At 38.5% G+C, this 21,719-nt stretch overlaps 1 long non-coding RNA gene across 1 annotated transcript; it reads right to left on the reverse strand.

Annotated features, from left to right (window-relative positions):
- Positions 1–1,148: 1,148 nt before the first annotated feature.
- Positions 1,149–21,306, reverse strand: LOC121858227. Its single transcript, XR_006087380.1, has 4 exons — positions 21,154–21,306; positions 16,259–16,402; positions 6,674–6,798; positions 1,149–1,854 (listed from the first exon to the last, which is right to left on the reverse strand). It is a non-coding gene; the product is annotated as an uncharacterized LOC121858227 (long non-coding RNA).
- Positions 21,307–21,719: the final 413 nt, after the last annotated feature.

The following is a 21,719-nucleotide window of genomic DNA, read 5'->3' on the forward strand; positions in this document are numbered from 1 at the left end:
CAGAGGCTGGTTGCAAGTGAGGTCAAGACAAATCCAAAGGCGTTTTACCGCTATGCAAAGTCGAAATTAAAAATGCGAGTAGGAGTATCAGACCTGAGGCTTGAAGATGGTAGTTACGCAGATTCTGACTAGGATATAGCCGAGGCATTGAACAGCTTCTTTTCCTCGGTGTTCATAGGAGAGGATGCGATTAACCTTCCTGCGTTTGGGGACAAACGGTTCGACACAGCACTGACCCACATTATGTTCACAGAAGAGGGTATTAGAAATAAACTGTCAAAGCTGAAGGTCCATAAGAGTCCTGGCCCTGACATTGTGCATCCCAGAGTGCTAAGAGAGTTGTGCAACAAGCTTGCCGAGCCCCTAAAGATCCTGTTTTGTAAATGCCTGGATGAACAAAAGGTCTCCAGTGATTGGAATGTGGTTTATGCGAGTCCTATACTCAAAAAGGGTGATCGTCACTCCACGAACAACTATAGAGGGGTGAGCCTGACCAGCATAATATGTAAAATACTTGAGAGTATCAGAGATGCCGTGATGGAACATCTACTGCGAAACAACCTTGTAGAGGATTGCCAACATGGTTTTATGCCGGGGCGTTCCTGCTTAACACAATTGCTCAAAGTATTGGATATTTGGACCCATATTCTGGAACGGGGTGGTAATATCGATAACATATACCTAGATTTTGCCAAGGCTTTCAACAGTGTACCCCACGAAAGGCTGAAAATCAACTTGGAAGGGTACGGTATTACGGTATTCGGGGAAATATCCTAGAGTGGATAGAAGACTTTCTATATGACTGCAAGCAGTGTGTGGTGATTAATGGCACTAAATCATCATCTGTACCTGTCACAAAAGGGGGTACCACAGGGCAGTGTAGGGCCCGCTGTCGTGTATTTATTTCATAAATAACATGCCTGACGTTGTACACTCCTCCATACAAATGTTGCTGATGACGCCAAGTTATTTCAGGAAATCAAGTACCATGCAAACTGTGAAGAGCTGCAGAAGGATCTCTGTCAGCTCCAAAAAAGGTCGAAGAAATGGCTACTGAGATTCAAAGTCACGAAGTGTAAGAGGATGCACCTGGGGCGTACCAACGGTGAGGAGGCATATCAAATGTCCCAACGGGATGAAGAAACTGCACTATTTGAGACTGAATGTGAGAAGGACCTAGGTGTGTATGTTGACAATGAGCTGAAGTTCTCGGGCCATTGCGAAAAGAAGGTAAATCAGGCCTTTGGGTGGCCAATCACAGCAATGACCACAACTCCATTAAAAAAAAAATTTGTCTTATGACAAAGATTTTGTGGTTGTAGGCCTCTTGACCTGGGCTGTACCTCCAACTCAGTGGAGATTGAGTTTTAAAAAATACAATCGCATCTAGCATTAAAAAATCCTTTATCGGTTTACACTTTCACATCACTAAGACGATTCCGATGATCTCATGTAATCACTGTCAAATTGTTGCCGCTCATCAACGAAGGCCCGAGTTTTAATCAGGCTAACTACAGTCCTAGAATTAGCTTCCTGATCCATACTAAATAAATTAGGACAACTCATCCTTGACCTATGTTGTATCTTATGTCACCAATCAGATACATTTTTACATCTTAATTTATAAGAAATATTCAACATACCTTTGAGATTCCATCACCTTGAATCACACAATCAGATACAACCTTGCATCTTAACTTAGGAGAAATATTCAACATACTTTACATTTGAGACTATAGACCAGAGCTAAAACGTGAAGACATCTTGGTGCACAAGTGACGGCTTCTGCCCAGCCAACACCAGCAATGGTTGTGTGTGTGTTGGGTCATGCTCGACCTTATGCCTTCCTCCAACCTGTTGAGAGAAGAGATTGTGAATTTTCTGGTACAATGATGGTGACTTTCAACTTTTAATGATCTCATTATGTATCTAAGTCAGAGTAGTTTAGGGTTTTTTATTTATTTTTTCTATGTGTGTGAGTGTGAGAAAGATAAACAAAGAGAGAGAGATAGAGCGTCAAAATACCCAAAACATGATATAAGCACAACATACAGCATCAACCGTGCACGACCCAAGACACACAGCATGATATGTGATACCTGGAAGACACCCAAGGCTATAGCCTTGGCTGCCTCAAACACCACAAGAAAGACACCCAAGGCTATAGCCTTGGGTGTCCCAAACACCACAAGAAAGACACCCAAGGCTATAGCCTTGGCTGCCTCAAACACCACAAGAAAGACACCCAAGGCTATAGCCTTGGGTGTCCCAAACACCACAAGAAAGACACCCAAGGCTATAGCCTTGGCTGCCTCAAACACCACAAGAAAGACACCCAAGGCTATAGCCTTGGATGCCTCAAACACCACAAGAAAGACACCCAAGGCTATAGCCTTGGGTGTCCCAAACACCACAAGAAAGACACCCAAGGCTATAGCCTTGGATGCCTCAAACACCACAAGAAAGACACCCAAGGCTATAGCCTTGGGTGTCCCAAACACCACAAGAAAGACACCCAAGGCTATAGCCTTGGATGCCTCAAACACCTAAAAGAAGACACCCAAGGCTATAGCCTTGGGTGTCCCAAACACCACAAGAAAGACACCCAAGGCTATAGCCTTGGGTGCCTCAAACACTCAAGGCTATAGCATTGGGTGTCTTTTTTGGGGTGTTTGAAGCACTCAAGGTTATATTCACACAAGTAAAATAGCCTATGGTGTTAGTAATTCCCTGATGTACTGTACAGTAAGTCATCACACTAACTTGGTACTCAATAACAAAGGTTATTTACCATTGTTCATGCTATAGTTACTTATGTTTAAAGAGTTTTCTTTGCTGAAGGCATCAAAGCAAATTACATTGGTAAGTGACTATACATGACTGAAGAAAAACAATACAATAACATTATGTTCATAAACCATTAAAATACATATACAAAAAATCGCCCATTCTTTTCTCCAATTTCCTGTCCATTTGTTCACGTTGGACTTCACTATGTCCATTCCAGTTGATAAAGGAGGAAGGCAATGATAAGAAAAAAAATGGGGAGTCCCTGAACCTGGCTGATGCCAGGTCCGAGGGCCAGGGTTCTCCCCCAAGAGGATCCTGACTCCTGGAACCACTGGACAAACAAGCATGCTGGTCCAAAAACATCCTTCCCAGAATAGACTTCTGACCCCGTCCTAAAGGTCGGGGAAAGATGGTCAGATTCAGTTGATTCCAGTTGATAGGTGACTCTCTTTATGGTTGGGTTCTGATGAAGTGAAACCTGAACCTAGGATGTGGAAGAAATTTAAAAAATAATCCAGTGCAGATTAAGTGGCACAAATCCTTCCTTCACTTGTATAAAACTTCAGTCTATCCTAAGGTGTTTCCTCACTCTTCTTCTGCTACAGTGTCATGATCGTGATGACGTCTAACCTAAAAACCTTAAGGATTCATATTACGCTCAAACATCTACAAAACCTTCTGAGTCCCCCAGTGGAAACGTCCCCCGTTTTCTCTGTTTCCTTGATGACGTCATCGAGAGGCCGTCTTTGTCTAAAGGGAACTTTGAATATAATCTGCGGATTTCGTAGCAAGACGCTGTATGTTGGGACCTGTTGCCATCCAACCCTTTGTAATCAATTTAATTTTTGCTTTTGATAGCTCAGTCAGAGCATTGTTAGTGAAGATAATAGTAGGGAATGAAACTGAGTTCATAGTCTCAGTTTCAACGTCAGAGTGCACAGTAAAGTAATTCATCGAAATAGAAGTAGGTGGAGTCCCTGACCTAGCTTGAGTGAGGGTGCTGCGGGCATTTCAACCATTAGTAAGTGCTCGCCCCTTCACCCATACAGGTAGGTCATTCCACTCTGTGTTGTGATTTGCCCTTCTTTAAGCGATTTGAGCCAATTAATAGTTGATTGTGCAAGTGTTACAGTAACGCAGTTGATATGCTCTGAGTGAAGTAATGTTTACATCTTTAACGTCCCCTGAAACGTGATGTCGTTGTCACAGTTAGTAAGTGCATGCCCCTTCACCCATACAGGTCCCTAACGCAGCCTAGGCCGTGTCTGTAGGGTGGATGTTGTATCCACTATGTCTGGAGAGATGTCCGAGGTCCAGTAGGATCAGTTATCTTCGTGAGATCCGACCGTCAGACACTTCAGACTACCTATGGCCCCCATAGCTGGCCAGTCTGACCCTAACGCTCGGCCCGCGAGGTGACCCCGGATCACCAAGCCCCACACAACTACCAGCCCCATCATTGGTGGATGAGTGTCTAACTCAGTAGGGCTATGGTGTGGTTGTGTTATTCCACTGGGATCTTCAGAGTTCGTTGGAAAGTACCCCATGGTGGCAGGACCCCCATGGCGGTTGCTTGAGTATCACTCCTGACTACTGAGTGTTGTAGTGGCAGTTGTCCCTGGTCTTTATGGTGCTAAGTTACTATAAGAGTTTATGTGTTATTGAGTATGTCCACCCAGTAGTGGTGTGAGTGTTATTGAGTACGTCCACCCAGTAGTGGTGTGAGTGTTATTGAGTATGTCCACCCAGTAGTGGTGTGAGTGTTATTGAGTATGTCCACCCAGTAGTGGTGTGAGTGTTATTGAGTATGTCCACCCAGTAGTGGTGTGAGTGTTATTGAGTATGTCCACCCAGTAGTGGTGTGAGTGTTATTGAGTATGTCCACCCAGTAGTGGTGTGAGTGTTATTGAGTATGTCCACCCAGTAGTGGTGTGAGTGTTATTGAGTATGTCCACCCAGTAGTGGTGTGAGTGTTATTGAGTATGTCCAGTAGTGGTGTGAGTGTTGAGTATTCCACCGTAGTGGTGTGAGTGTTATTGAGTATGTCCGCAGTAATTGAATTGTGAGTGTTATTAAGGAGTATATCTTTGATAGTGGTGTGGAGTGTTATTAGTCGTCCACCCAGTAATTGAATTGTGAGTGTTATTAGTGTCACGGTAATTGGTGTAAGGTGTTGTGATGAGTATGTCACCCAGTAGTGGTGTAGGTGTTATTGGTGTCACCCAGTGATGGTGGTGGCAGGTGTTATTGGGTATGTCACTTGTTAGTGGTGTGAGTGTTGTATTAGTCGATCCACAGTAGTGGTGTAGTCGTCCACCCAGTAGTGGTGTGAGTGTTATTGAGTATGTCCATCCAGTACTGGTGTGAGTGTTATTGAGTATGTGCACCCAGTAGTGGTGTGAGTGTTATTGAGTATGTCCACCCAGTAGTGGTGTGAGCGTTATTGAGTATGTCCACCCAGTAGTGGTGTGAGTGTTATTGAGTATGTCCACCCAGTAGTGGTGTGAGTGTTATTGAGTATGTCCAAGCAGTAGTGGTGTGAGTGTTATTGAGTATGTCCACCCAGTACTGGTGTGAGTGTTATTGAGTATGTGCACCCAGTAGTGGTGTGAGTGTTATTGAGTATGTCCACCCAGTAGTGGTGTGAGTGTTATTGAGTATGTCCACCCAGTAGTGGTGTGAGTGTTATTGAGTATGTCCACCCAGTAGTGGTGTGAGTATGTCCACCCAGTAGTGGTGTGAGTATGTTGAGCCTGAGGGCATAGTACCAGGTTTCGTCTGTTGGTACATATATTCTTTCTCCTATCTCCATTTTAATGTTTAAATAAATATTGTATTTGTATATTGTGTCTATTATTTACCTACAGTATCTACCGTTATTTCTTCCCTATTACTTGATACTATCATTACATGTACCCACGAGCCTCCTCTCGTCACACTACCAATGATTATAAGCAAGAGGCACAGGCCCTTATAACAGTACAGTAAAGTCTTATGTTCTAGTCAAGTTTCTCCCACATATACATTACTTGAGTATAGTTTTAATTCATATCACCAGCCTTCCCACCCTCACTGTAATACTCTTCAATTATGTCTCCAGCAGTCTTCCCTCTCAATTAACTTTTGTCCACTCTTCCCTCACTCTGACCATAACATGGCATACAGCTCACAGGTGGGGAAAGTTGATAATCTCCCAGTAATTTAAACAGATGCAAAGAAAAATATCTAAATCAATTCTATCAATTCTATCAGGCATTTGTATATTTAAAGCAGCATATATAGCGAAAGGTTCTGCTCTTTCTGTAGCTACATAAAAAAAGGATCTTGGGGTAGACAGGCAAGCCCAGGATAAAGGAGCTTACTGGTAAGGTTAACCTACCATAAGCGCATACTGCACCAGGTACTATCATTCACTGTAAATGACCCATGGAAATGCATAAATTGTAACCCCTCAAAAATATTATGCATGTATAGTTTGACCCCAATTTTTTACATAAAAATTTGATCATTAAGACTTGAACTATACTTTAAGATACAGTAAACGGTAATTTCATGAAGTTACTTTGTGATTTTATCTCTTACATAATTACTGAAGTAATATCCTCACTTTAGTAAAGTTATTAACACCACAGTGTTAACTCTCACTACTGTGTCATGGGAAAATAGGCAGACGTTCTGGAACGTCACCCGGGGCTTAAGGGTTAAGACATTTTGGGTTAGTATTTTCATTATAGAAAAGTATCTCGGCTTTTTTAATGGAAGTCTATGGGAAAATTTATCTGATTTACTTAAGGTTTTTCAGGAACAGAACTCTCTTATAAACTGGGGAATGCCTGTAGAACCATCCTAATATTCAAAATACCAGAAAATAGTAATTAATTACCATCTAGTCCTTTAGGTCCAGTTAACTTCAGATCTCATTCACTTGCACGTCCAGCCCACTTTAGTCTAGTTCACATCAGGTCCAGCTCAATTCAGATCCACTTTAAACAGTGATGGAGAAAGTACCTGGAAGTATTACTTAAAATAAAGTACAGTACTACACTGTTGCTTTGTACAAATTAAAATTTGTATAAAGTAGCTTTCTTCAAAACTACTTAAACAAAACAAAAGTTTAATTAACTGAAGTGAAACACACAAGTAGAAAAAGTAAAAAAGAAAGTAGTATTTGTAAGGTATCAAAATTGATAAACAATGATTTATGCAAAGCTTAAAGTTATTAATATAATTAAGAGAGAAAATATGAGACTGAGCGGCATTATGTATTTACAATCAACTTTGGGTTAAAATTTTTTTGTTTTTCTGTAATAACTAATCTTCATGTTTCTTGTGGCACTCCTGAGCTGGAATATCAGTTCAGCACAGGTGTTAAAATGATTTTATTCTTTTACTTTATATACAGGTAACTCGTTTTACGTGCGTTTGATTTAAGCGTTTTTGGAACAACGCGATTGTTCAGTTAATATCAAAAGCTAATTTAAACACACCTATTTTTTAAATAACGCGCTCAAGACAGTTTAAATTTGCATCGTGTATTCACCTGGTCGTCTGGCAGTGGAGTCGCGTGTGATGCCTGGTGAGGTACTTGTAAGTTATGACTATAAAGTTGCAGTCATATCAACATCAACAATTTTATATTAATAATAATAATAATTACAATAATGTAACAATAAAGATAATTACTTCTAATGGTGAAGATAATGAAGTATTCTGTACAAAAACTTTGACCACGTCCAGCAAGCTTCCCGGGTATCACTTTCTCAGTTCACACCAGCACTACTACTTCTCTGTGCTCCAATTTGCATTGTGTTTATCACGTACCTTTTTAGTGTTAAACGCCGTTTCCCCCATTGACCATGTCTGTAAAACACCCATCTGCCTCTGGGACGCCCTAAAGCTAAAAAGGCACGAAAAACAATCACAATGGACGTGAAATTAAATGTGATCACCGGCCTTCAGAGAGGAGTATGTGTGTGTTGGCAGCATGCTTGGTTTAAGTGAGAGCACTGTTCGTACCCTGTGTGGTATATGATGGTTCCCTTAACCTGTACCATTTACATGTATGCTTATGGGAAATTTATGTTTAATTTAAGAAGTTTTTAATTAAGCGGTGGTTTTCAAGAACGTGACCCCCGCGTAAAACGAGAGGTGGGTGTACTCTAAACATAAATACTTTGACACTAATATACAAACACAAAAAGACCAAGTTAGGGACTTAATTACAGGTACTCCACCGATTTTCCGGCAACGGATGGTCCGGCACCTCTTTTAACCCGGACAAAATTCCCGCGACCTCCACATTAGTTTACTGGGCTACCCACAGATGGCATTACGTGTTAACCGCGCTCGCTTTGTTTATTCTGCAGTTGCTGGTGGTAGCTTCTTGATTTTGTGTAATTCTCAGCTTGTTTTGGACATATTTAACCCCAGCTATGGCTTCAAAGCCAAGTACAAGTGTCAGTGGTGGTGTAAAGCGTAAACACCAGTCCACATCGATACAAGATAAGGTGGAACTCTTGAGAAAACTCGACCGTAGTGTTTCGGTGCGACGGGTGTGTGATCAGTATGGTATTGGTTCGTCAACTGTGTGTGATATAAAGAAGCAAAGAGAAAAAGTAACGAGATTCTATGCAGAAAGTGGTTCCAAGAAGCAAGTGTGCATCAGAAAAACATTGAAAGACAGTAAGAGTACTGAACATGATAGAGTGATGAGTTTCTAGCAGCCATGGTGCTTTAAAAATACCGGGGGGGAAGGGGTGTATACCAAGTGGCTCAAAGGTGTACTGCTTAATTATTATATATGACCTCTGTTAATCCGGCAAAACGGATGGTCCGGAAAGGCTCAGGAACCAAAGGTGCCGGAAAATTGGTGGTGTACCTGTATTACTAGTGTAGAAGATAAAGAACAAGATACAGTAAACTAAAGCAATAAATAAGACAACTCCAACACAGTGATAACGTGGCACCTGGGGCTGACTAACATAACATGTCACGAGAACAATTGCAAATAAACAAACACAAAGACAATCGCATTATAAAGAACCTGAGGTGGAGGAGGGAAGGAGAGACAGTGAGAAATATGGGACTTTATACTGTATAGGAGTTGCACATCACAAGTGTAGCTTTAAGTAATACTAGTAACCCCGAGAGAACAAAATCCTGAATGAAACAAGAATGACACAAGTCTAGTTAATAAGACTGGACTTAAATGCATAGGTGGACACAGAGCAGCCAGTCATCCTGGGGTTGAGAAGATGTGTTTACCAGGTTATCACTCACCATCCAGAAAGGACAGGTGGTGGTGTACTACTGTGTCATGGAGCACCTGACAATAACCAGTAATGATGAGCGAATGAAATTAAATCATCCAAATCTACTTGGTGTGAACTAATAGCAGAGAACAAAAAGCAAGGTGACAGTAGGTGTGTGTTATAAGGCTGACTCAACCTCACAGGGAGAAGTGGCCAGACTCCAATGTCATCCAGAACAGACAGTAGACTGGGTGACTCTTACCATACAAGCTGAGGAGCATACCTTGACCTTCAAGACACAACACATGAAGGAACCTACTAGAGAAAAAACATTCTGGATATACTCTTGACAACAGAGGTAGCAATGGTGGACAAAGTCCACATCAGGGAAAAACTAACTCTGGCCCACAATCACCTGACCCTTGCTTTATGTCAACTCACTATATACACAAACTCTTGAGAAAATTCTGAAGGACACAATCTTCCAACACCTGACCGAGTAGTCTGATCAATGTATCACACGGTTCCATAGAGAATATCCTGTTTGACACACTTATTCAATTTCCTTGAAATGGTATGACATTACATGGACCAAGGTCTACCAGTGGATGAGTAGTACAGTCACTGTCAAAATTTTGATACCCGTGGTGAAACGGAGTCTCTGAACTGACTTATCCTGACTGTTTTCTGATGCAAGTGTGCTGTTTTATCTTATTTGGGGTCAAGCAAACCTTTGATCTCGGGCGTAATACGTGGACTTATCTAGGGCACTTGACAAAGTCCCACATTCACAGGTAGTCTCTAAAATCCAGCCACATAGAACCATAGGCCAAATTTTGAAGTGCATTAACAACAGGTTCAATGACAAGACACAAAGGGTGGTCATAAATGGAGTACATTCAGAATGGAAAACATTTCTCAGTAGTATAGCACAAAGTTTTATTCTTGAATCCAACCTGTTGAGATCTACATAAATGACAGATGAAATTATATCAAGACATATTGTTAGGTTTGTGGATGACATGAAGATATTTGGGAAGATTGCAAGTCAAGACGATGTTGCAACCATGCAAAAAGATCTGCACAAGCTGTTCAAATGGTCTTTAGACTAGCAAAAGACCTTTAACAACACAAAATGCAAGACTCTGCATGTAGGATGCAATAACCTAAATCACCACCATTCTGTTAGTAACACTTTCCTGGATACTGTCGATAAGGAGAAAGATATTGGTGTTGTCATAGATCAGTCACTGATGGAGGCAGAACAAGTGGAGGCAATAGTGACAAAAAAAAAAATCAAGATTTGGGAATTACAATATAAAGCATAGCCTTCAAATACAAAGATATGAAAATGCTCCTTTAACTGTACAGACCTCAAGTATGTCCCAGTCTGGATTACAGAATACAGGGCATGTAAACACTACCTTCAAAAACACCCAACATCATTAGAAAAGGTGCAACATGGTGACTAAAATAATTCCTGAACTATGTCATCTCGGGTATCCAAATAAACTGAGGGCCTGAGGACTAACAACCCTTCAGACAAGACACAATAAGGCACAACTCATACACATTCAAAATTTTAAAAGGGATAGAAAACATGAATCCCGGCCATTCTTTTTAGATTTGACGCACCAATACAATGGAGCATGACTCTAAGCTTACAAAATTATCATGCAGAATGACAACGAAATGTTTCTTCACACAGAGACTAGTAAACCAATCAGCAGGAACAGACAGTACTGTGCTTTAAAATAGCCCTAGACAAGACTATCAACAACAAAGGAGGAATCCTACAGAGACCTTTCCTCACCATTCTCGGTCCAGAACTGTTTTTGTTGTACATAATCGACATAGTCCACGCCAGCACACTCATAAAATACAACTTATTTGCAGACGATAGTAATTTCTATGCCAGCAACTCAGACCTCCATTCCTTGATGAGAACTATGAACACTGATTTGACTAAAGTCAGGACCTGGGTAATATGTAATAAACTGACCTTAAACCTTGAGAAAACCCACTATACGATCTTTCACAGGAGGAAAAACTTACCCCCAGACTTGGACCCCCTGTACCTTGGTAATACAGTCCTCAAACGCGAACAAAATACTAAATTCCTCGGAGTTATTGTTGATGAGAAAATTGACTGGAGAAACCACATACAAGCCATTCACAGTAAAGTCAATAAACAGTGCGGTTTCATGTATCACACTCGACAGTCACTCACTCTCACAGTAATGAAAGAAATCTATCATGATCTTGTTTACCAACACCTGATACACTGTCACACACTATAGGGGGTTTCTGGCTCTTCAAAAACACAATCTCTGGTTACTGCACAAAAGAGAGTTGTACGGACAATGACCTACTTGAAAAAACAGATCACGCAAACGAAAAATTTGCTAAATTGAAAATGTTAAAATTCAAAGATATTAACACCTACTGCTGTGCCCTCTTTGTTTACAAATCTATCAATCACTTGCTTGACAGTAATTATTTCCAGTTCCGAAATAATCAGAGATACAACTTAAGGCACCCAGAGCTACTAAGACCACCCCCCATGCGCTCCTCTCAGTCCCAGACCTCCATAAAATATCACGGTGTGAAAGAACTTACCCCCACCCATCCGAGCAAAGACTACACTCCCTTCCTTTAAATCATCTCTTAAAAATATATACAATATTGTCAAAGTATTAATATTTCTTGTAATACCTACTACAGCTCCTCCCCGACTTACGACCTGCCTCAGTCGTTCCAAAATGTTGTCAAATTACGTTTTTTCAAGTCCCAACGTCAGTACACAGGCAAAAATTTTTTTTGTAATTCACTTTAAAATGGCTGACAAGCTCATTTGAGTTTTGTGGTGTTGAGAAGAGAATGAGACACCCATTTTAGATTTTCTATGTACAGTCGGCCTTTAACATTCGCGAGGGTTAGGTAACAGAGATACCCGTGAATGTTAAAAATCCATATACTATTGCTGCCCCCCCCCCCTAAATAACCCCTGGCCCCCCCATGTCCTTATTTACCGTATATACCTGTGTGTGTAGTTCGAGTTTTTAAGACCAAATTATTTGGCAAAAATTGGGGGTCGACCTCTAAACGGGTAATAGTTTCGTTAGGTTGAAAAATATTTACCAGTAACTACCAGTAAACAATGGAAACGATGCACCAATACACCACCAGCTGTGAGTGTCGGTACAGTTGCCAGGGCAGATCTCTTGCGAGCCCAAAGTAGCCAAATCCATGGTATGGTAGCACAGGACGATGTAAAACAAAGTATTCATTTATTAAAGTTAATTTATAGATACTGGACATAAATTTTTGTTCATTACATTTGAAACATCAATCTTTGTTAATTAAATTTGAAACAAGAGAAAACTACGATACTGGATTTTCATTAAAATATTACCTAACAAGTATATTTTACCAAAACTGTGACTGAATGAATATATTCTCAGAAATAAATATGGAAATGTAATATTTTTGCTGGAATGACGTACATATTATAGTGGGAAGTGGGATAAAATCATGACGAAAGACTTTCGCTTTCTTTCGTTGTTCAAAATATTTTACCGTAATCGCTTTTCAAATGGTTTTCAGTTAAAAAACTGTTGTACTCGTACTGTATTACAATAATATTCTATCCTATCATTAACCTTATAATCCCACAACTGAAAACCATTCGAAAAGCGATTCCGGTAACAACTTTTGAACGAAAGAAAGCGAAAGTCATTGCTTTCGTCACTTTCCACTGTAATACGTACATCATTTCAGCAAAAATATTACATTTCCATGTTCTCAGAAATAAATGGTAGTTTTGTTGAAACGTAATGTACAGTATTTAACATTAAAATGCAAAAATAGCTATAAAAACAATTAATACACCCGTAATGTACTGGCTGGCATCTCCACTTATCCCTGCTCCCGCCAGTCACCTCCTCCCGGCTCTATCCCTCCGCCTCCTCCACATCGTCACTACTGTTGTATTACAATAATATTCTATCCTAATTGACTTGAATAAATACTACAATACCATATTTCTGAATATTTTCATTAAAATCCATCCAAATCATTTTCCTTGCCATCGGCAGCACCAAACAGCTTCTCCCAGTCCTCTCCTTGAACAGGGCTAGAGGGTACGTGTTTTTCGAATCGTTTTCAATTAAAAAAATGTTACATCACACGTATATTTTACGTAAACTGCGCCTGATTGAATATATTCTTGGAAATAAATAGTAATTTTGCTGAAACGTGATGTATTTCAATGTAAAATAGGATAAAATACATGACGAAAACAAAAGACTTCACCTAACCTTCCAATGTTCAAGAGATGTTACTCGTTTTTTTAATAGTTTTCGGTTAAAATACTGTTATATTACAATGATATTATATTCATACTGTGCTTGATATAATACATTCACAGAAATGTAATATTTTTGCAACTACAATGCTGATGTCAACACAAGTGTGGTTACAGCGAGACTGACTAAGTGAGGGAGAGCTATGCGTGTGTGTGTGAGGTTGCAGGAGCGGGCGGTGTCCCGTGTTCGGTACCGCGAGCGAGTTGAATGGCGCGCGATTTGAATGTACTTCAATTACTTCAATGTACAGAATATTCCTCTGGCGGGGCAATCCGCGTATTTGCGAATCCGTGAATGCTAAACCCGCGTATGTGAAGGGCCAACTGTATTATTTAAGCATTTTAGACTTACGACCTGGATTTGGGTTCGTAACCCCGTCTAAGTCGGGGAGGAGCTGTATATTTACAATACCAGCTTTTATTGTACCATCAAAACCGTTTTATCGGAAATTATCATTGCAATAGACATACAGCCACTCCTCGACTTATGACGGGGTTAGGAAACCAAATCCAGGTTCTAAGTAAAAAATGCGAAGATGATACATAGAAAATCTAAAATGGGTGTCTCTTTTTCTTCTCAGCACCACAAAACTCTCACTTTAAAGCATGCCAGCCATTTTAAATGGAATTACAATTTTTTTTGTCAGTATACAGTGCAATCACTAACGCCGGGACTCGAAAATATGCAATTTAAAAAAAATTTGGTACGACTGGGGTGGTCGTATGTCCGGGTGGTCGTAAGTCGAGTAGGTCGTAAGTCGAGGAGTGGCTGTGTTTGCCAACTAGACATAATCCTGACAGCTCTGTCCTCTTGTTCAACCTTACTACTCTACAACCCATGTTGTACTGCTCCCCCATTATACTTATGTTCTTCAATTTCACTGTAAAAAAAAAATTATATATATATATATATATATATATATATATATATATATATATATATATATATATATATATATATATATATATATATATATATATATATATATATATATATATATATATATATATATATATATATATATATATATATATATATATATATATATATATATATATATATATACAGTGACCCCTCGTTTAACGAACACCTCGGTTAACGTAATTTCGATTAACGAACTGCCTTCCATAAGGATCTTCAATTCGGTTAACGAAAAAAAATTTGTTTAACGAAGTTCTTACGAACCGACCTCAACATGTTTTCGCTTGCAATGACCGGGCAACCAGCTTTAGTATCAGTCCACCAATACATTAATCGGTTCTAGGGCTTAAATTCCTTACTATTTTAGTAAATATCAAGAAGTTTATACTACTTGTATTCAATAATTTTAAAAGTTAAATATTCAATTTTTTTGTCATTTTAACAATTATTGAACATAACTGAAGGTAAAGTGACTAGTTTAATGCGCGGCATCCAGCCTCTTAACACAGCAAACAGGAATTAGTCTCTCTCTGTTTTCACTGGAGGTAACATCTTGCTTGAGACTCTCTTCAACTAAATGCTTTTTTTCTGTGTTTCCAAGCAAATTATTGGTCATTTTGAAATATATTTTACATATTGACAATATATAATGCAGTGCAGTGTTGATTTAAAGAAAATAATCTTGAATTACACCAAGAGAGCTAAAATTTTATGGGTGAAATGGCGCCATGGGGTGACTTCTCTTCCACCCCCAATGCCTTCTCATTTTCCTTCTCCTCCATCCCCATTCTAAATCCCATCATCATCATCATCATCATCCAGGAACCTTCTACATACACACCTCAAAGTAAGTGAACTTTTCTACCATTTTTGTTGAATTTAGGAAATTTTCGGTGAGCTGGAACCAATTACCCAAAAACCCATTGAAACAATGGTTTCGGTTAACGAACCTTTCGGTTAACGAACGACCTTCTGGAACGGATTGAGTTCGTTAACGGAGGGGTCACTGTATATATATATATATATTATATTATATTATATTATATTATATTAATAATAACAATAATAATAATAATAATAATAAATAAATAAATATTGAGGTGATAACCGTGGTTAAATTATGAGATGTTCTAATTATCACCATGTTATTGTACTATTCCGGATGATACTAAATGTTACATTATATTTCCTTGAGATAAATGTATAGTATATATCAGGTGCAGCTCAGGTTCTCAACTGGCTCAGCCATGTTAATATTGTTATCATTATCTACTCTGTATCTGTGTTTTTCTGGCTAATAAACTGTTTCACTTCAATTCAATGACCACCTCTAGTGGGTGGCCATTAGGTTAATTTGAGTCAAGTTTAAGCAATAACTAATCTTGTCATTTGTTTTTTATACCTGATGTTACACAACTGCTTGTATACTTAACACTAACACTTTTACACTAAAACACATTCAAATATTTATGCAAAACACACACACACACACACACACTTTTAAACAAACACAAGTGCATATAAACACACACACTCTCTTTTATAAACATTTACATAAATGCACACTTTCAAAGGAATACACTCTTGTGTATTTTTAATCTAGATTCTTAAACAGCATATAAAAGAGCATCTTTGAATGAAATTTAAACAAAATCTATGCCATGCCCTCATGTACTCAAACACAAGATAAGGGGTCAGCAATTTTGATTGGGAATACTGTTACTGGATGTTTTCTTTTCTGGAAAGTGAACGATAAAATGCTTAAGTTATAAAGTTAGCCGATATTCTTGAGAAAAGGCATATAAAGAGGATTTATAATTTACGGGCACAGAGTAATTTATGTTTTAAATACTACAGTACTGTACAGTACATGAACACAAGCATTAGACAACATGATGTTAAGTAACAGAATACCTGTACAAGTCTCACCTCCCACAGGTCAGAGGTGTTTCATCAGTTGCTGTTGATGGCATCACATACAAGTGTGTCCCACAGGTCAGAGGTGTTTCATCAGTTTGTATAGTCGAGTCTTAGCTTGTCATACCGAGATGTGTTGTTGGTCCTTGAAACTTCCTGGAAATAAGATAAATAACTATACGTACTGTATAATACACAACACTGCACTGTAAAACTATTATATTATAGACAGGGGTTATTTGACCAGCATCCGGCTTAATAACCACGGGTTATTTGACTGGGATTTAAAATAAAACGGTACTTTTGGCCACAGAAAATTATAATATTTTTACTACAATGTACAGTATTGTGTCGGCAATAGCCAAAAAAGGGTAGTCTGGCGGTCGGCCCAGTCTCTATTTCAATTAATCCCATATGTTCTGGTATTATATTTACGCGTTTCGCTTTATACGCGGACCTCCACGGGTTTAATTAACAGCGTAAAACCAGACTATACTTTTACTTTTACTTTTATCCTCTTCGCCACTGATCGGCTTGTTAGGCGCTTGGGCGATCGGTCACGTCTCTTTTCCTTTATATTCTTCACCAAAAGGTCGGCTCGCTAGCCGCCCGGGCGATCGGTCACGTCTCTGTCACGCACTGTTGGCAAATACTGGGCATGCACCGGCTCCTGAATGTACCTGAACCCGCTCCAGTGTTGGTCAAGTCTTCTCTTGAAAGAGCTCACACTCAGTGCCGTCACAACACTTTCTGGTAGATTGTTCCAAGAGTTTACAACCCTCACTCCGAAAAAGTTTGCCCTCACGGTTTTCTGGACTTGCGGCTTCTTCAATCTTGAGCTGTGACCCCTTGTGGGGCGAGCGTCCGCCAGCTCCAATTAAGGACACTCAACTGAGTAGTGCCCCCTGAGATGCTTATAAACCTCAACTAGGTCCCCCCTTGCCCGTCTGTAGTATAAGCTAGGCAAGTTCTATTGTATATATTTTTTCTCTATCTATGATCATAAATTGCCAATAGTAGGCAGGGCATGAAAGATGAGTAAAAGCCCATGCACTGTTACAAGATAACCCCTTAAATCAAGTTACTTCAAATGTTCACAACCAAAGCATCAGCAGGTGTTCAGTTTTCTGGGTTAGGCAGTATAGTACTGCCACTAAGGCAACAATGAAGAACAGATTTCATAGACAGCCATGGTCAGCTATACAAGAGGAGGAAGGGTGTGATTATACATTCCTGTGCAGAAACTAGAGTCTTGTAAATATTTATGACTTCTGTGTCAATTATTTTGATAAATGTTTAGACCAGTTAGTAACAGAGAGCGTTCACAGTCTACAGCACCAAAATCAATTCCAAGAAGTTCTTCTAAAAGTAAAAAAAATTATTAACAACTTCAACTGTCAGGGCTGAAATGGACAGATACCTGACATTACAGTTGATGGAATCCTTTAGACGAGTTGAAAACCATTAAGAACACATTTGCAATATTCCTTACAAACAAACATCTTTCTTCTCCACCTTCATCAGTGGAAAGTGAAATATTATTTATCAATGATGGTGGTAATGTATACACTCCACATGCTAACACTGGCAAGACATTCAAGTTTGTAAAATACAATATGATTATTTTCAACTTTGGTAACTGAATAGTTATGTCATTCAAGTTCTTGTAATTGTTTGAAATATTTAATTCCAACCTAGGCTTGTGTGTTGAAAGGTCCAAGAAAATGTAGCTGTGTAATCATATTAAAAGCTACTGGTAGTCCACTACTGTACAGTATATTGCATTCTTCAATAATTAGCCAACATGGAATACAGTCTCTCCCCGACTTACGACGGGATTAAGGACCCAATTCCAGGTCTTAAGTGAAATTAGTCAGAAGTAGAAAATGCAAAAATAATGAATAGAAAATCTAAAATGGGTCTCTTTTTGTTCTCAGCACCAGAAAACTCTCACTTTTAAGCATGCCAGCCATTTAAATGGAATTACAAACGACAATTTTGTCAGTACACAGCGCAATCACTAACGTTGGGACTCGAAAATACGTAATTTGAAAAATTTTTGGTACGACTGGGGCGGTCGTATGTCCGGGTGGTCGTAAGTCGGGTAGGTCGTAAGTCGAGGAGTGGCTGTACTCAGATAATAATTACTGTACCTATATGTGTGTAGTTTAATAATTTATGAATTGATTTATGCATAAATTAATGTTGCGAGCTGATTTATAATGAATAAAGTTAGTGTTCGCTTGTATAACTGGTTTTATTTTCAAATGGTTTCATTACACAACTTACTCTATGAACCTGACAACAGGCCGGCAAATAACTTGAGAGTTGATAAACAACAACCCGCAAAAGACGCCACAAATAAATCAAGTACAAGAACATACACCTCACTTATTAAACAATACTACTTGAAAGAAATTGGAAATGTATCAAAACCCACATTACGGGATTCCATTCCAACAATATGATTCTCATCATGTATACTGTTCACAGAATAGGTTTAAGATCCTATTGTACCTAAAGAACAAAAAGGATTTACACAGACAATAGGCTCATGAATCTGGACAGTGATGTTTATAAGAACATGTGTTTGGAAGACTGTTGATGGCCAAATAACCATCAGCTATTTGACCATGCCAGCTGGCCAAATAACTATCGGTTATTTGACTGGGACCAGCTTGGATTGTTCATAATATTACTATTACACCCACCTCTCGTTTTACGCAGGGGTTACGTTCTTGAAAACCACCGCTTAATTAAAAAATGCGTAAATTTAAAAAAATTTCCCCATAAGAATAGTAAATGGTACAAGTTAGGAGAACCATCATATACCGCACAGGGTAAAAACAGTGCTCTCACTTAAACCAAGCACGCGGCCAACTTCTGACACGCTCTCCACTCTGAAGGCTGGTGATCACAATTAATTTCACGTCCATTGCGATTGTTTTTCGTGCCTTTCTAGCTTAAGGCACCCCAGAGGAGACAGATGAACGTTTTCCAGACATGTTCAATGGGGAAAACAGCGTTTAAAACTAAAAACGTACGTGATAAACACACAATACAGAAAAAATGTAGTGTTGGTGTGAACTGTGAAAGTGATATGCGCGAAACTTGCTGGACTAGTCATTACACTATTATTTAAACGTTGAGTATTTATCACTATCTTCTTTAATTATCTTCTGATACTCCGAAATTTCCCGCCTCTCTCATAGACATATAATAATGTAGGTCGGGTTGGGTTAGGTAAGGTCAGATCACATATTTTTTTAGGCCTATACAGCACCATAACTGTTTTACTTTGAGGTGTTGGTTTTCTTAACAAATTGATTTATAATTTAACCTCATCTTACCTTCCTTGTATCCTTAATTTTGTATGTAGTATCATTACAGTATTATTTCTATTTGATCGATCTCTGTTTTATAACAGTTTGAAATTGACAATAAATTATTATGTAGAATTTTCCGAGACCAGAAGTACTTAGTATTATTTCAGAACCCTTCGAGACATTTGGTCATGTATGAGAACACCGCTGCCACCAGAAGGAGTTGTTCAGTTTTTCCACAGATGTTCTTATCACTATAGTACGTAGGTAAAACTTCAGTTTGTCATCCCTATGTTTTTCTGAGAGTTTTGTTTTTCTGAGAGTTTTGAAGTGTTTTGAATGATTTTGATCTCACCTAACCTAACCAAATAACCCAGGAACTATATCTTACCTAACCTAAATTCCTAAGACGACAAAATCTTAAATAATACCAGTACGTATTTTAAAAGAGGCGACATTTACTAGAACCTAATAGAACGTGACCTAACCGACCAAAGATACCTACCTAACCTTATCTGACTGCCTGGCTGGCCCCCACCGCCATATTAAACAAGGTACAGTTCTTATTTTATATCTGCTACCACTGAAAATATCATTGTTGAAACATCATGGTGAATTTTATATTTTTTGAGGATGTGAGCGTATACTTCAACTGAGCGGGTCGGCTGTAAACAGAGGCACACAGTGACTCAGCAGATTTGTTCGGAATATGAATTACAGTAAATAATTAATTCCCTCATGTACAAAGCACCTAGAGATATTATAGTGTCATATGATCAGTTTTATACCGTGTTTTACCCCACAATTCACCTCGTCCTTTACACCCTGCCCACGACAGGTGCTATATGATTATAGATAATAAAAAAATAAATAAATAAATACAAAAATACTGTAAAAATTTAATTTATCCATAATGTCAGAAATACCTATTGGGATAAAAACGAATATTAACCAAAAAACTTATAATTAAAATAAAAAGTTTTTGTCTCCTTTAAAATACTATCATAATAACATCTGTGGCAGCGGTGTTCTCATAAATTACCAGATATTTTTTCAACGATACTTATAATTTATTAGTTATTTAAATTATATTAGTAATATCAATCGGTAAATCCAAACGTACACATTAGATCACACACAAACATATTAAATAATTATTCATATGGTATAATAAAGCAGATGCAATACATATCAAAATTATACATAAACCACAGTAAAACAGTTAATGGCTATATGACCGGTTAGCAGTCAAACAGCCCCTGCCTACTGTTAACCCCCCCCCCATATAAGGCTCTCTATCTTACACCACCATAATCCCTGGCCATAACTCCACCATATTAATACACAGTTAAATCCTGACAATACAATATTACAGCAATACAAAACCAAATTTCCTCAAGACACATTCGCCATGTTTACAAGCGAGTGTAAAGACTGAAATTTATATATGAAATTACCTAAAGTGATTAAATTACACTAAAATATAAATAATTATCATAAATGGTATATATTTTGTTGTTTATTTACATATATGGATATTAAAGAAGGAAGAATATCAAAGGAAATGTTGAAATAACTTCTCACCTCCGTCCACGCCGCCATTGTGTTAGCTGCTGGCTGACTTGGGAAGACGTCCGACAAAACAAAAAATGCTGAAGAATTACCACGAACAAAACCGCTAAATAGTTTTTTTTCTTGCTTGAACATAGATGATATTAACCAATAAAACCATATTTAATGTACTTAAAAACTCTTTTACGATCATTAAATTAGTTTTAATTAGTATAAAATAATTTTACTTGTGTCTTACGAAGAAAAATAGATGATACAGAAATAATGTTCGTAGTATAATTTTAACATTATGACTAATATGATTCTATACCTTCGCTTCAATTTCACCTATTCTTCAACTACTCAAAAAACACCTCTAACACCTGTATTTTAATAAAGTATTGCTGTATTACCTTGATGAAAACAACAAATTCCAGAAGTAATAACATAACTGGGTCATCAGGCCAAATTCTTTTACTCACAACCTGTCCTTTTAAACTTGGTGTTGTCTTCGAGGGATTTAATTGTACTCATAATGATTCCAGGTGACTCATAGGAAAGCCTGAGGAAATCCCCTAGGAAAGTCCCAAAGAAACCCC

Source organism: Homarus americanus, unplaced genomic scaffold (genome assembly GCF_018991925.1).
Source record: "Homarus americanus isolate GMGI-L3 unplaced genomic scaffold, GMGI_Hamer_2.0 scaffold30896, whole genome shotgun sequence".
In the NCBI taxonomy this organism is placed as follows: Eukaryota; Metazoa; Arthropoda; class Malacostraca; order Decapoda; family Nephropidae; genus Homarus; species Homarus americanus.